General features: G+C 33.9%; 1 long non-coding RNA gene across 1 annotated transcript; it reads right to left on the bottom strand.

Moving 5' to 3' along the window:
• Positions 1-1,991: 1,991 nt before the first annotated feature.
• Positions 1,992-5,027, bottom strand: LOC143071571 (uncharacterized). Its single transcript, XR_012976919.1, has 2 exons — positions 4,892-5,027; positions 1,992-2,343 (listed from the first exon to the last, which is right to left on the bottom strand). It is a non-coding gene; the product is annotated as an uncharacterized LOC143071571 (long non-coding RNA).
• Between the last annotated feature and the right edge of the window lie 9,142 nt (positions 5,028-14,169).

Raw genomic sequence — 14,169 nt, forward strand, 5'->3', positions numbered from 1 at the left:
AATTGTATTATTTTCCATCATTGGTTTTTACATCATGTCTAAATATTCGTGTATCTTGCAGTAATTTGATTTGTGCATCTCAATTATCAAATAGAGACTACTAGTTATAAAATTACTGTTGAATAGAAGAAGAAGAAGTGTATGAGTGCCAATGAGACAACTCTCCATCCAAATCACAATTTGTAAAAGTAAACCATTATAGGTAAAACTACGGCCTTCAACACGGAGCCGTGGTTCACACCCAACAGCAAGCTATAGAAAGCCTCTGATTGACTAGTGTACACCCAGTCAAACCGAAAAACCAACGGTCTACTCTGTATAGAAACAACGAAGAACGAAATTCACTTATGAACCACATAAACACACGACAATTACTGAAAATAAGGTTCCTGACTTGAGACAGGTGCAAAAAAATGCAGGGGTTTCAAACGTTTTAATATGTACCAGCCTTCACCGAACGTGAAACAATAGTATTACATCACACCATAGAAAGATACAGTTTAAATATATCAATTGAAATTGCTTAACTCAATCAAAAGACATATTACCAAAAAAACGGACGCCATCACGAGTTGGTTGACCATTACGGAATACCGTCATGCCAAGAAATTCTCGTTAAAAATTCCGGTCGACCTCCTACGGCAGTCATAAGTAGCTAAAGATTTGATTTCATTCAAGAAATTGATTTATGACCTTCATGTACGTGTCGCTTAGAACACAGTTAGATGTGTAGTTTCGCATTTTGGCCCCTGTGGATTTTTTAAATGTGATAGCTAGTGTGCAATAATTTTTTTTGGATAGCTGAGTACTAAAATAGCCTTCGTATTGGGTTAATATGAACATCAAGATTATGTAATGTATGTAATATAGGCTGTTTTCTGTATGACAGTCCGTATTTGCATGTCCATACCATACATTGGTCCAGCAATTATTGTAATGTTTTTTCCAACTTTTCGTCGCACGAACTTTGTGATTAGATTTTACGAAAAAATGAGGCAAAAGACATCCATTTTTAATTTGATCATTAGGAAGATTTATGTCAACAGTTTCTAAAAAGGTATCACTCAAAGGCATTGAAATTCTAGTTTGATCCAAATTTTGGGGGGAATATGTGAAATGTTCACCCCCCCCTTTTTGCAATATTTTATGGTAAATAAACAGTGGCGGATCCAGAGGGGGGGTTCCGGGGGTCCGCACCCCCCCTTTATTTTGGCCGATCAATGCATTTGAATCGGGACATATGTTTGCACCCCCCCTGCACCCCCCCTTTGCCCTGGGCTAGCACCCCCCCTTTCGAAAATTCCTGCATCCGCCACTGATAAATGCAGAATGTTGCCATGGATACACAGAAAAGGAATTATTTTTCACCTTTTGAAAATCAAATCTATGGAATATACTGATTACATACATATGCACATGTACAACACAAACAGTTAGGTTAATGTATTAGAAATCCAGGAATAGGAGATGATAAGACATTTTGTGGCTCATTTCTAATTTTATTTTCTAACTGTGGAGTGCTACCTTAACTACAATCCCCTTCCCTTTTCACCATTGTGACCTATCTAGTTAGACTATTTAGAGCTTTGTAATAACATGAGCAACACGACGGGTCGGCGTTTTGCATTTGCGCCGATCTGCAATTAATTTGCGTCGTTTTTTTCTTTCAATTGCACCGATTTTTTGTTTCATTTGCGCCGATTTTTGTTACAGGTAGAATTATAGATGAATGTTATTTCTTATTTATCATTATAGACCGCTTCCGTCAGCCAGTTGTACACATGTTATGAATTGTCAATCATAACATGTATATAACTGTTGTCCTTAGGCCTGCTCACAATGGGGAGGTGGAAGTAGGATTTAAGAGCAAGGTAAGTCAATTCAAAAGCACTTAGTTTAAATACTTTAAAATCAAGAAGTAAAAACCTCAGATACAAGCCCTCTGACGAATAAAAAATCTGTTGATAACATTCAAATCCATAAAAACTGAATACATTAAAATCATAAATCTTTTCATGCCGAGTATTTATATGCAACACATCTAATATATTGTTCCTTCTATATTTGTCGTAATTGTCAATAACGAAGTCTATCTTTTCTTTCTCTGGCTTAGTACTGATGCGGGCATTTCTAGAGTTCTCATTTTAACATACGTAACGGCCTGAATTTTCTTGATAACCTCCATAAAAAAACATATGTTCGGGTGGTGCGAATATTATTGTTCGTTGTAATGGGAATTAAGATTCTGGACCTTTATTTGTCCTCTTGCAGTTATTAACGGGTGCAGCTGCCCAGATATGAGGTGGATAGCGTGGTAAAACTGGTGTATCCTTACGACACTCTCTGTAAAAAAACAGCTAGTGATGCATTCTTCAAATTTTATTTATATACCTTCATGGTATAGTACATGTACAAGTATTTGCTCATCTGTGTTAAACTGTAAATGCAATTAGAGCAAATATAAAATCGGCGCAAATGAAAGAATGAACATTTGAAAAAAAGGCACAAATAGCATACGCCCCGACGGATGCCACATATGGAGAGCACCTGGAACCACCCCCAGATTTTGGTGGGGTTCATATTGTTGTTGTATCCCTATTTGTGACATTATGTTCACGCATCGTTGTCAATGTAATGGAATTTGATGCGACTGTCGTACAAGTGAAAGGTTTAGCGGCAAGGGTCGAATTTAAGCTTTTTTTGTGTACTGGTCAGCCGGACCAGTGGACTGAAAACTCTACTGGTCTGGCTCCAAATCTACTGGTCCTGCAAAAATGACATTCATTTGACAAACACTTAAATTAGCGCTATAAAACCAGGTTCAATCCACCATTTTCTACATTTGAAAATGCCTGTACCAAGTCAGGAATATGACAGTTGTTGTCCATTCGTTTGACAGGGCCGTAACTACGGTTCGAATTCAGGGGAGGCAGGGGTTTGGGGGCCGCCGATTGAGGAAGGGGGTTTGGGGCACAGCCCGCCCCCTCCCGGCCGATTTTTTCTTCTCGGTAAAATGGCTAAAAATAACCCGTATTCCTTCGATTTCCTTACTTTTAGTAACATCAGTATTGTTTGAACCTGGAAGCAATTTTTATGCAAAAACAAGCTGTCTGAGCCTGAGATTGCTGTTCGGGGTAAACCAAGGCCTCGTCTTGATGACCTATAATTATTAACATTAAATACATTGTGACCGCCGATTTTTCTCTCTCAGTGAAATGACTTCGATTTCCTTACTTTAAGAAACACATCAGTTTTGCTGGATCCTGGAAGCAATTTTTATGAAAACAATTATTATCTGTATTTAAAGATAATTTTGTTAGAAATCAAACTGGTAAGTTTTAAAAAAACATATAAATCAAGATCATAAAGAACGCAAGACTTTTTTTTTATCGAGGACCTTGAATTTCAATATCGTTGTAAGCTGAACAGACATGTATATATAACTACAACCAGGGACTTTCTATTCTAAGTATATACTTAGTATAGAAAGTCCCTGCTACAAAGAATGGGAGTGTTTAACTACTAAGGCATTGACCATAATGTTCTCGTACAATCGGGTGACGTTAAAAAAACCCGATACAACAGCTGATTCAGCCGGTAACGAATTTCCGATATCATAAAAGATTCACAATACGAAGGGAACTTCCTCTGCTTAATTGAGCCCCTAAATGAATGTGAATAGTTAAAAATTTTATGCAAAATTGTCGAAAGCAAAGATTCATATATATGTGTTCTCGTACGAATATATACTGAATAACAGACAGACGGCCACACGAAAAAATAAATAAAACTATACTGAAACCAAGGATTTGTATCCTTGGTATTATACAAATCCTTGCTGACACGGTTAACTTTCGATCAAAAATCCGGAAAATGACAGATATATCACGTACATGTATCATGATAACACTGTTAAAACTAAACTTGTGTTGTTTATAATATAAATTCAAGTTATTCGTGTACATATTTCATTTTATTACTTCCAAAAAAAAAATGGTGTAGAAATTTCAGGGGAGGCAGTTGCCTCTCCTGCCTCATAGGTAGTTACGGCCCTGTTTGATGTTTTTTGTCATTTGATTTTGCCATTTGATTAGGGACTTTCCGTTTTGAATTTTCCTCGGAGTTAAGTATTTTTGTGATTTTACTTTTTTATGAATATACACTGAACAAATAAATCTGATCTATGACACAATGTAACTACACAATTAATAAAACAAGGAGGTTATATGTTAAACAATATCAGAACCATAACCTTCGACAAAATACCGCCAAAGAAAATAACGTACAAAGATATACAAATAGAATATATATATATATATATTATACAAACATACTAACATCAACCCAACAATGTAAGATCTGTAAAATTTGCTTTTGCAAATTTTTTGTTCTTCCTCGCCGAGATTCGAACTCATGCTAATTAGACAACAAATCACCTGCACTGTCCCCCGCGCGCTAGACCACTCGACCATCTTGGCTTCCACCTGCACTGTCCCCCGCGCGCTAGACCACTCGACCATCTTGGCTTCAATATATTACAAAATTAATATTTGTTTTGTTCATACTAGTACAAAATTAGAAGTGAAAACATATCGTCTCACCAAACACTTATCAAAGGAAGGAAGGAACTATTAAAAATTTTGAAAGAGTGATACAAATAAATAAAGTTTAACAGTTGATAACAAAAATGCATTGCAAATTGTATTAACACGAAAGTACGATTTGAGAGTACTAGCAGGTACTGAAAGCTAGTTAAAAGCCAAACACAATTATTAATAATAATGATATAAAAAACACACTATTTACACATCTCTTTTCTAAAGTTTTAAATATATTCATTGTAGTGTAATAAATAAAAACAATGAGAATGCTTACAGAAATAATATAATACCTGTTTAACTTTTATCATGCCAAAAACCAAAAGTGTATATACCTGTAGTATGCACCTGGGTAAATTACCTATGGAACATCTACTTCCTACTTCTTTCTATTGGCTGATCGAACTATAATAAACCAATATGTATATCGTTAAGTAATCTTTCCATTGACTTTGTTCATTGTTCGATACTAGTCAAATATTCCTGGTTCAAAAGTAGCATAGAATTAATCGTGACTCTGGTATTTGTACTTTTTTTTCCAAATTTTCTCTTTTTTTTATATTTATCTTCAGTCTTTATATTTTTCTCTATTTCTGTCTAATCTTTTTTTTTAATAGTTTATTATGTTTTTTTAAATTCTGTTATTTAAATCCAGCTATCATATATATATAAATAAGCCTCTTACTTGCAATATCATGCCTTACAAACTAAACAAACAATTATAAACTGAAAGGTCGTGACATGAACTTAATCTTACACTTGTAGAGGATATACTAGTAGATAAAATTGGATTAGGACGGTCGTACAAGTGTTTTATTTAAGCGCGATTCTTGGTTATTTTGTGACTTATGTGTGATAATGTGTTCGTTGCCAATGACGATACGTATGCCAAATGTATATAATAATGACAAAAGTAAAAGCTATAGATGTCGATGTGTGTGTACACAAGTTTAAATCACAATGATATTACAGTAGGCTTACATCTCACTTCCTGGTTATTTATGTATGTGATGTATGCAGAGTTATGTGTACATATGTATGTCATGTAAAGTTTTTCTATGTTCCGATTTATCGTCAATTCGTGGAGGTACATGTATGTCTCTCCGTTTGATTAGAAATATAGAAAGATCTGCATTTCCCCCAAAAGGGATGTTTTATCTAAACAAAATTTATATCAGTGGTAGATTTATGTGGGGATGGTGGTGGGATTGGTGTTTAGAACCCCCCTTTTTTATGGTGATCAATGCTTTTGAATTGGGCATATATTTGAAACTCTCCCATCTCCTTGGTTCGAACCTGAAAATAGCTGGACCCCCCTGCATATATATCAACTTTTGAGTATAGGGGTATGACCTAAAATAATTGAGATAATACAAATAAGGAAAGAGGTGCACAGTGGCATTTAAAAAATTAAAGTTTCTGAAATAAAATCATGAAATTATGATAAGTTGTTATCGTGAATAAGGATACTGCATGAACAATACAGTTCAGAGTGTCCGTCTTTAAAACAAAGCAGTATAATTTCATTGTCATTCTAACAAAGTAAATAATGTGTTCTTGGTCTGGTATGATGAATCGTCAATGGATGTTGAAGATAAATTCGGTGTTTCTATGAACGACAACTCCGGACGCCTGTAAGGATCATTTTGAGATGTCTATAGAGAGTGGTACAATCAATAATGGTACATTGTATACAATGTATTTGTAAAAAATAGATAAAGTCACAGCTTCACATAGTTTTCAAGTTTTCATGTGTTAAGACTTATTATTCATCATTTAGTCATTTCAACTAGCGCTATTCAGCCTCAAACTCAACATGCTCAAGCGACATATTTTTATTATATATTCTTTTGAACTTATTATTTCATTGTCATTCGGTAATCTCGTTTCTAATATGAAATTGGAACCTTGAGCATGTTGAGTTAAGAGCGAGTTTATATACAAAAATCTCACTTGCATTTGCCTTACGCTTTGTAGTTGCACTTTTCTGTTGACTACTTCATTGCCGTAGTAGGTACTTTGATCAAACATCAAAAGTTTTAATTACTATCTTATTGAAAACAAAATAATGTATTTGTTATTTAAAGGAAATAAACGTTCCTGTCTGCTCCTTTTTTTCTCCAGTTTTAAGGAATTTATCCTGGTTTCTCTCGGTGTCTTACATTTTCCTGAAATATGTGTTGCTGGACGTTCCTATCAATTTATGCACTGACAATTATAAGGTCTTTCCCGTATACTTAATATGTAACTTATGTACTTAGTCGACTGGTCGTAGTTTTTTTTTATACATTCAGAACTGGCGGTCACTTCTTTTGATTATCTATATACAAACTCAGTCAACCTTTGCGTCGAATATGTAAGAAATATTTGTCGCTGAACGTTATGCGAACAAGATTAATCTTTTCCCGATATTTGGAAAGTGGGAAAGACCCTTCATCTATAAAGTTTAAACAACTTCATTTTCTTTTGTTAATGTTTTTAGCTCACCTGGCCTAAAAGGCCAAGTGAGCTTTTCTCATCACTTGGCGTCCGGCGTCCGGCGTCCGTCGTCAGTCGTCGTCGTTAACTTTTACAAAAATCTTCTCCTCTGAAACTACTGGGCCAAATTAAACCAAACTTGGCCACAATCATCATTGGGGTACTTAGTTTAAAAAATGTGTTCGGTGACCCGGCCAACCAGATGGCCGCCATGGCTAAAAATAGAACATAGGGGTAAAATGCAGTTTTTGGCTTATAACTCAAAAACCAAAGCATTTAGAGCAAATCTGACATGCCCTTTATAGTCAATTTTTAACCATTTTTCGTAAATCTTAGTAATATTTTACAAAAATCTTCTCCTCTGAAACTACTGGGCCAAATTAATCCAAACTTGGCCACAATCATCTTTTGGGTTAATAGTTTGAAAAATGTGTCCGTTGACCCGGCCATCAAACCAAGATAGCCGCCATGACTAAAAATAGAACATGGGGTAAAATGCAGTTTTTGGCTTATAACTCAAAACCCAAAGCATTTAGAGCAAATCTGACATGGAGTAAAATTGTTTATCAGTTCAAGATCTATCTGCCCTGAAATTTTCAGATGAATCGGACTACCTGTTGTTGGGTTGCTGCCCCTGAATTAGTAATTTTAAGGAAATTTTGCTGTTTTTGGTTATTATCTTGAATATTATTATAGATAGAGATAAACTATAAACAGCAATAATGTTCAGCAAAGTAAGATTTACAAATAAGTCAACATGACTGAAATGGTCAGTTGACCCCTTTAGGAGTAATTGCCCTTTATAGTCAATTTTTAACCATTTTTCGTAAATCTTAGTAATCTTTTACAAAAATCTTCTCCTCTGAAACTACTGGGCCAAATTAATCCAAACTTGGCCACAATCATCTTTTGGGTTAGTAGTTTGTAAAATGTGTCCGGTGACCCGGCCATCCAACCAAGATGGTCGCCATGGCTAAAAATAGAACATGGGGTAAAATGCAGTTTTTGGCTTATAACTCAAAACCCTTAAGCATTTAGAGCAAATCTGACATGGGGTAAAATTGTTTATCAGGTCAACATTTATCTGCTCTGAAATTTTTAGATGAATCAGACAACCCGTTGTTGGGTTGCTGACCCTGAATTGTTAGTTTTAAGGAAATTTTGCTGTTTTTGGTCATTATCTTGAATATTATTATTGATAGAGATAAACTGTAAACAACAATAATGTTCAGCAAAGTAAGATTTACAAATAAGTCAACATGACCGAAATGGTCAATTGACCCCCTTAGGAGTTATTGTTCTTTACAGTCAATTCTTAACAATTTTCATAAAATTTGTAAATTTTTACTAACATTTTCCACTGAAACTAATGGGCCAAGTTTATTATAGATAGAGATAGTTTTAAGCAGCAAGAATGTTCAGTAAAGTAAGATGTACAAACACATCACCATCACCAAAACACAATTTTGTCATGAATCCATCTGCTTCCTTTAATATTCACATAGACCAAGGTGAGCGACACAGGCTCTTTAGAGCCTCTAGTTTTATTTTTTAGTAAAACAATTGAAAATCTTGTTATCGCCAGCGGTGTAAACTTTTAACACAAAAATACATCCTTTAAACCTCATTTGTGAGAGGATGCCAGCTGTTCTGTTCTGGTATATAGCTCCGTTTTATCGGAGCACCCCACTAATCGAATGATCATTAAAATTTTAAATACCTAACAAAAAAAGCTAGACGAAAGAAAGATAACTCCTCTCTTTTAAGGGTTAACTTAACAAAAACTGAAGTTAGGTGTATTAAGATGGTAAATGTTTTTCTAAATGTTCATTTCATTACAAAACTCCTATCATAATTTAACACAGAAATTAACTAACAACAATGTTAAAATTTAACGAGTTGTTAGGCTTAACTAGTCGTTAGCTTAACGACACTTTTGAACAACCGGGCCCAGGTATTTGATACTAGAGAGAACATTCCAGTACAAAATGAGCTCGTCATCAATCAATACTACAGCACGTATATCCAAAGGACATTTAAAGATCATCATGCAGTCCCCCCTTTTACAAAGTCACATAGGCAAGATTTTAGAAATCAAACGGTCAAAATTTGCTAACAACTTCAGCAAGCTAGTTGAAGTAATAAAGCTGTTGATCGAATACTATAGCTGAAAAAAACCAATATGACATGCATTTATACGACAACTTGAAGCATGCATTGGCTTGACTTTAAATGCATTTTACAACTTTACAAAAATGTTTCATTTATTTTCAGACAAATGAAAAAAAAAGACATTTGCCTGTCTCACTGATGTAGCATCACCCCGTATAACCCCGATACAAATGAAACCGGACGTTGACGCGTTCGAAGCGATAATCAGGACAATATTTAGGATGAAACAATTTGGAATGCCTCTCTTGAACTTATTTGAGTATATATAAATATGTCAATGTGCATGCTAGTTTATTTATTCAATTATACAATTGTTGTTAGTTTTAGATATTGCATAGAACGTTTGATAAAACTGCTAGATGCAAAACGCACAGACATGGTGCAATTTCATACGTTTTATGAGATAAACAATGCTGAATATCTTTTCGTGCATACACCTTTGCGTATTAATACATTAAGCATTATCAAATAACTATACTTTGAATTACTACGTGCCTTCAAATGTTCCCTAGAACTAAGAATAAACGCAATATCATTGTAAATAAGTTTTCTCTTACTGTATTGTTCGTTCCACTAAATGTGTCGCGTTCGTTGTGCGTTTTTAAAAAAATCACTGTACAGTTCGTTGACAAAAACCGTCACAAATCACTTTCTTGTCAAGGTATTCGAGATGATGTCGGCGACCCTTTTTTCTGTATTGTATTGTAAATGCTTATCCGTTAAATTAGTCAGAATAGTTGAACTTAAATCACCAGTCACCAAAGCCAAAATTGCAGTGTTTAACCAGCGTACATCTGATAGGAATGTTTCTATTGAAAATTGAGACTTTCAACGTTATACCAGATGAAATGAACAGTTAATAAATATATTCCAGAGTAAATAAAGTTTCAAAAAGTATAGAACAGTCATTAAAACATTAATGACTTCCTTTTCACAATTTGAGGCTCTTCAATATGCTGATGTTGGTCCAAATTCGCATAGACGAAAGCAGACATAGGAACTCGTTGAACTTAGTTTGCCGAATGCCTTAGATGGCATTCCAACTGCTTTATCTATGGGTTTTTTTTTTTTTTTTTTTTTATATACATATAAATTTTTTTAGATGTGGTGTGATTGCCAGCAAAGTTTAAATGAAGTGGGTGAATAAAGCAATTATTATAGTCCAATGTACAACATTTAAAAGTGAGGAAAACCTATACCATAGAGTCGGCTATAAAAGACACCAATGTAAATAATGTGAAAAAATAAAAACGAGAAAACTAACGTTTATTTATTCATAACTTATGAATTATTTATCGAAGAAAAAAAAATATGACAGATCTATATAACCTATGTTATACAGGCCCATGACGTAGGACCGACACGAAAAAAATGCGGCGGGATTAAACATGTGAGCCCCAAACCCTCTCCTTAACCTGGGACACTGGTGTAACAGCACAACTTATAAAAAAGACATTAAAAAAAAACCTGTACAGTTGCAATTGGCTCAACTCAAAATGTCGGTACAAGGCAAAAAAAAACATATACATAAAATATCGACAAAGGAGTAATTGTAGTAACTTATAGTTATTTCAAAGCGAATTAAAACTAAGAGTTAAATCATGTGTATCTAAAGTATTAGTCAGTGATTATGTTCCAGACCGTATGAGTATTTGGACCGTACCCGTACGGTCTTGGCCGTATGCGTACTTTTTCAAAATACTCATACGGTCGGACCGTACGCGTACGGACTGACTAATATTAAGAAGTATACATAAAATATCGACAAAGGACGAATGGGAATATACGATCCAATGTCTCGTGTACTTTACGAACCCTTGAAAAACTTTTTGAGAGGTCCATAAATGGCCTGTTAAAAGGCAACATTTGTGTCCTTATTCAATATACCTCATATTATCCAGTGGCAGTCCAAACTTCCCTGACATAATTCCGGAGGGCCTCCTTCCAGGACCTACATGTAGTATGAGTTGCTACTTTGTGCTTATCTTGAACGTTAAGCAGCCAACAATCAGCTATTACGTATGCGTGTTATTAACAAATAAAGGGGTCCAGAAATTGTTAAGTATCAACTGTGAAACGTTTCAATTTTTTATTGAGAACTATTAAGACATGATAAAAGAAACAAAGCAAATGTCTAAGGTTAGGTTGATGGTTGATAATTGATGCTTTGCTCAATTGCATAATTTACCGATGACGTCAAAATAACTGGGGAATATAAAACATGATAAATATGGTCCTTTTGGTCTTCTCCGAAATAAGTCAAAATTTGAATGAAATGCATATGGGTGGGTATAGACTTCAAGGTGCTTAAAGTACCAGAATTACTAATCATGTAGATTTTGGCATCACAGTAGAAAGACTGTACTGTTCGAGGAAACTAAGCATAATCTTTATACCTTAAAAATTAAACAAACAAAAAAAACATAATCGAAGAAAGCAATTCAGTTTATATTAAGAAGTATCTCTTCATCTTTATATCTTTACATTAAAGAAACTGTATAACTTTTGACGGCTATAAGTTAAATGTACATGTTCATTGTATACACATATTCTCTAGCCTTAATGTAACTCTATTGTAATCTATGACCCCCTTGGACCCGCCTCTGAGATTCAGGCCAAAAGCCTATAATCCATTAATTGTTTTTGATTGCCGTCTACATCAAAAAGAAGATGTGGTATTGAAACAACTCTTCGCAAGAGACCAGACGACACAAAAATGAACAACTATAGGTCCCCGTACGGCCTTCAACAATGAACAAAGCCCATACCGCATAGTCAGCTAAAAAATCACACAGAAATGACAAATGTAAAACAATTCATAAGAGAAAACTAACAGCCTAATTTTTGCAAAACATAGTGAACACAAAAATATATATAACCACTGATAACAAGCTCCTGGCTTTAGACAGACACATACAGAATATGGCGGGATTAAACATGTTAGCGGGCACCTAACCCACCCCTAACCGTACATTGACTGTCGTATGGTAAACATTTTCTAAAATGCTATCAAATTAGATATTCGGACGTGTCTATCTGTATGCTTAGTCATATTTGCATCTGTCGAGTTAATGTATTTCTACCAATTCAACTTTCGTATATACATAAGGATTTTTTTTACATGTACAAAAAACCTCCAAGAGTGTTTCGACAATACAACGGATATTATGGGTTGCTGTCTGCATGTTATAGTGGTAAATTATTTATCTTTTAAACATGCATATTGTTTTATAATCATATCAAAGCATTATTTCATACACGCAAAATTCATTGACAAACGCAATATTGTGTCAACGAAGCGTACAGTATAAAAAGGTGTAATGACAACGAAGCGTACACAACATGAAAATAAAGACACTTTAAAACGTGTATTTTTTTGTTTCTAGACACAACACAAACATACGACCTTTATAAGTTTGTTAATTTTAACTATGAAATTTTCCAAAATGTATGTTATAAAAACTATGAGGTACAAGAAACATTAAGTTTTGAATATTTAAAAATACCAAGCACGTTTTATCATTTTTATCGTCGTGCGTTATTTGATGTTTGTATATAAAAATTCCACATATTTGAAAAACCTTTTAGTAACTAATGAGTATTATGGCAAAGAATATATTGAAGCAAAATATCCGAAGAATAGATATTGGATTTTCTTTAAAAGTATTAATTTCTTACTGTCTGAACTCCGTGTTACACGATGTGTTCGATTCGAACGCGTCAACGTCCGGTTTCATCTGTATCGGGGTTATACAGGGTGAGCATAGCTTATAAAGAAAAAGCTCAAAATGGACTTTTTATAAAAGGAAACAATAACACAGGTACATTATGTACATTATGTCAGCAGATAGTTTATTGGATCTCATCGTATTTATAAGTAAACTTTGGAACCTATTTTGAGAAACAAAAGTACGAATATCTTGTTTGGTCAAATATTTTTGAAATTGATTATTTATTATTCTATAGTTATTTCTTACTATTTGAGGCTATCAAATAATACTTTACCATAATTTTATATTTCTGATGTCAACCTTATAATACCCAATAATATTTGTTCTTGTTCTGTATTACAAGTATACTATACTCTTTATTCTTTTATTGTTGATAACAAATTCTGTATTATTTGTTCCAGTTGAAATAATATTACAGAACATTTATTCAATTTAGAATAAAGGCAATAAAGGCATATATACAAAACACATCTGCCAAAATGAAAGACAAGAATACACAAACATTTTACAATAGCAAAATAACGGGATGCGTAAGTAAAGAGGTACGTCATATGTATCAAGGAAACACAAATAGGCATGTATACATTCTCAATTTTATGTATACTCAAAGCATATGAGCAAAATGAAAGACAAGAATAGAAGTACAATTAAACGTGCATAACAAACTTTTAATATCATATTTTGTATACAGGCAGTTTTGCACGACCTATTACTCCACATTGAAACAAATGTCAGTGTCCATTCCAGTTATATATAATTCATTAATCTTGTTAAGGTAAAGTTAAGACTTGGACTATAACGCTTGTACGTATATAAACAATTTATTTTAACGCAATTAATTTATTTTCGTTATACTTCTGACAACTTTTTAATGCGATGTTGAAATATTTCTTTGAATAGTTATTAATCTCTTTTTTTTGTTCCAAATCTTTTTAAGATTACTGAAATAATTTATTTACATATTGCAATACACAAGAGTTTGAGAGGAAATGTGTACCTGAACCCAATTTTCATTCTTATGAATTGTAAACCATGTTAAACTATTAAATTTTGTATGGTTAAACTGTAATTGACGTGTTTCATGGTTAATCATCTTTAACGACTATCAAATCTTGAACTGACAGTTGTAGCTCTTCGTTTATATAATACTGTTATTCCTTAATACCACGACCGGCACTCGGCTAACCGAG

This window comes from Mytilus galloprovincialis, chromosome 4 (assembly GCF_965363235.1).
Source record: "Mytilus galloprovincialis chromosome 4, xbMytGall1.hap1.1, whole genome shotgun sequence".
NCBI classification, from domain to species: Eukaryota; Metazoa; Mollusca; class Bivalvia; order Mytilida; family Mytilidae; genus Mytilus; species Mytilus galloprovincialis.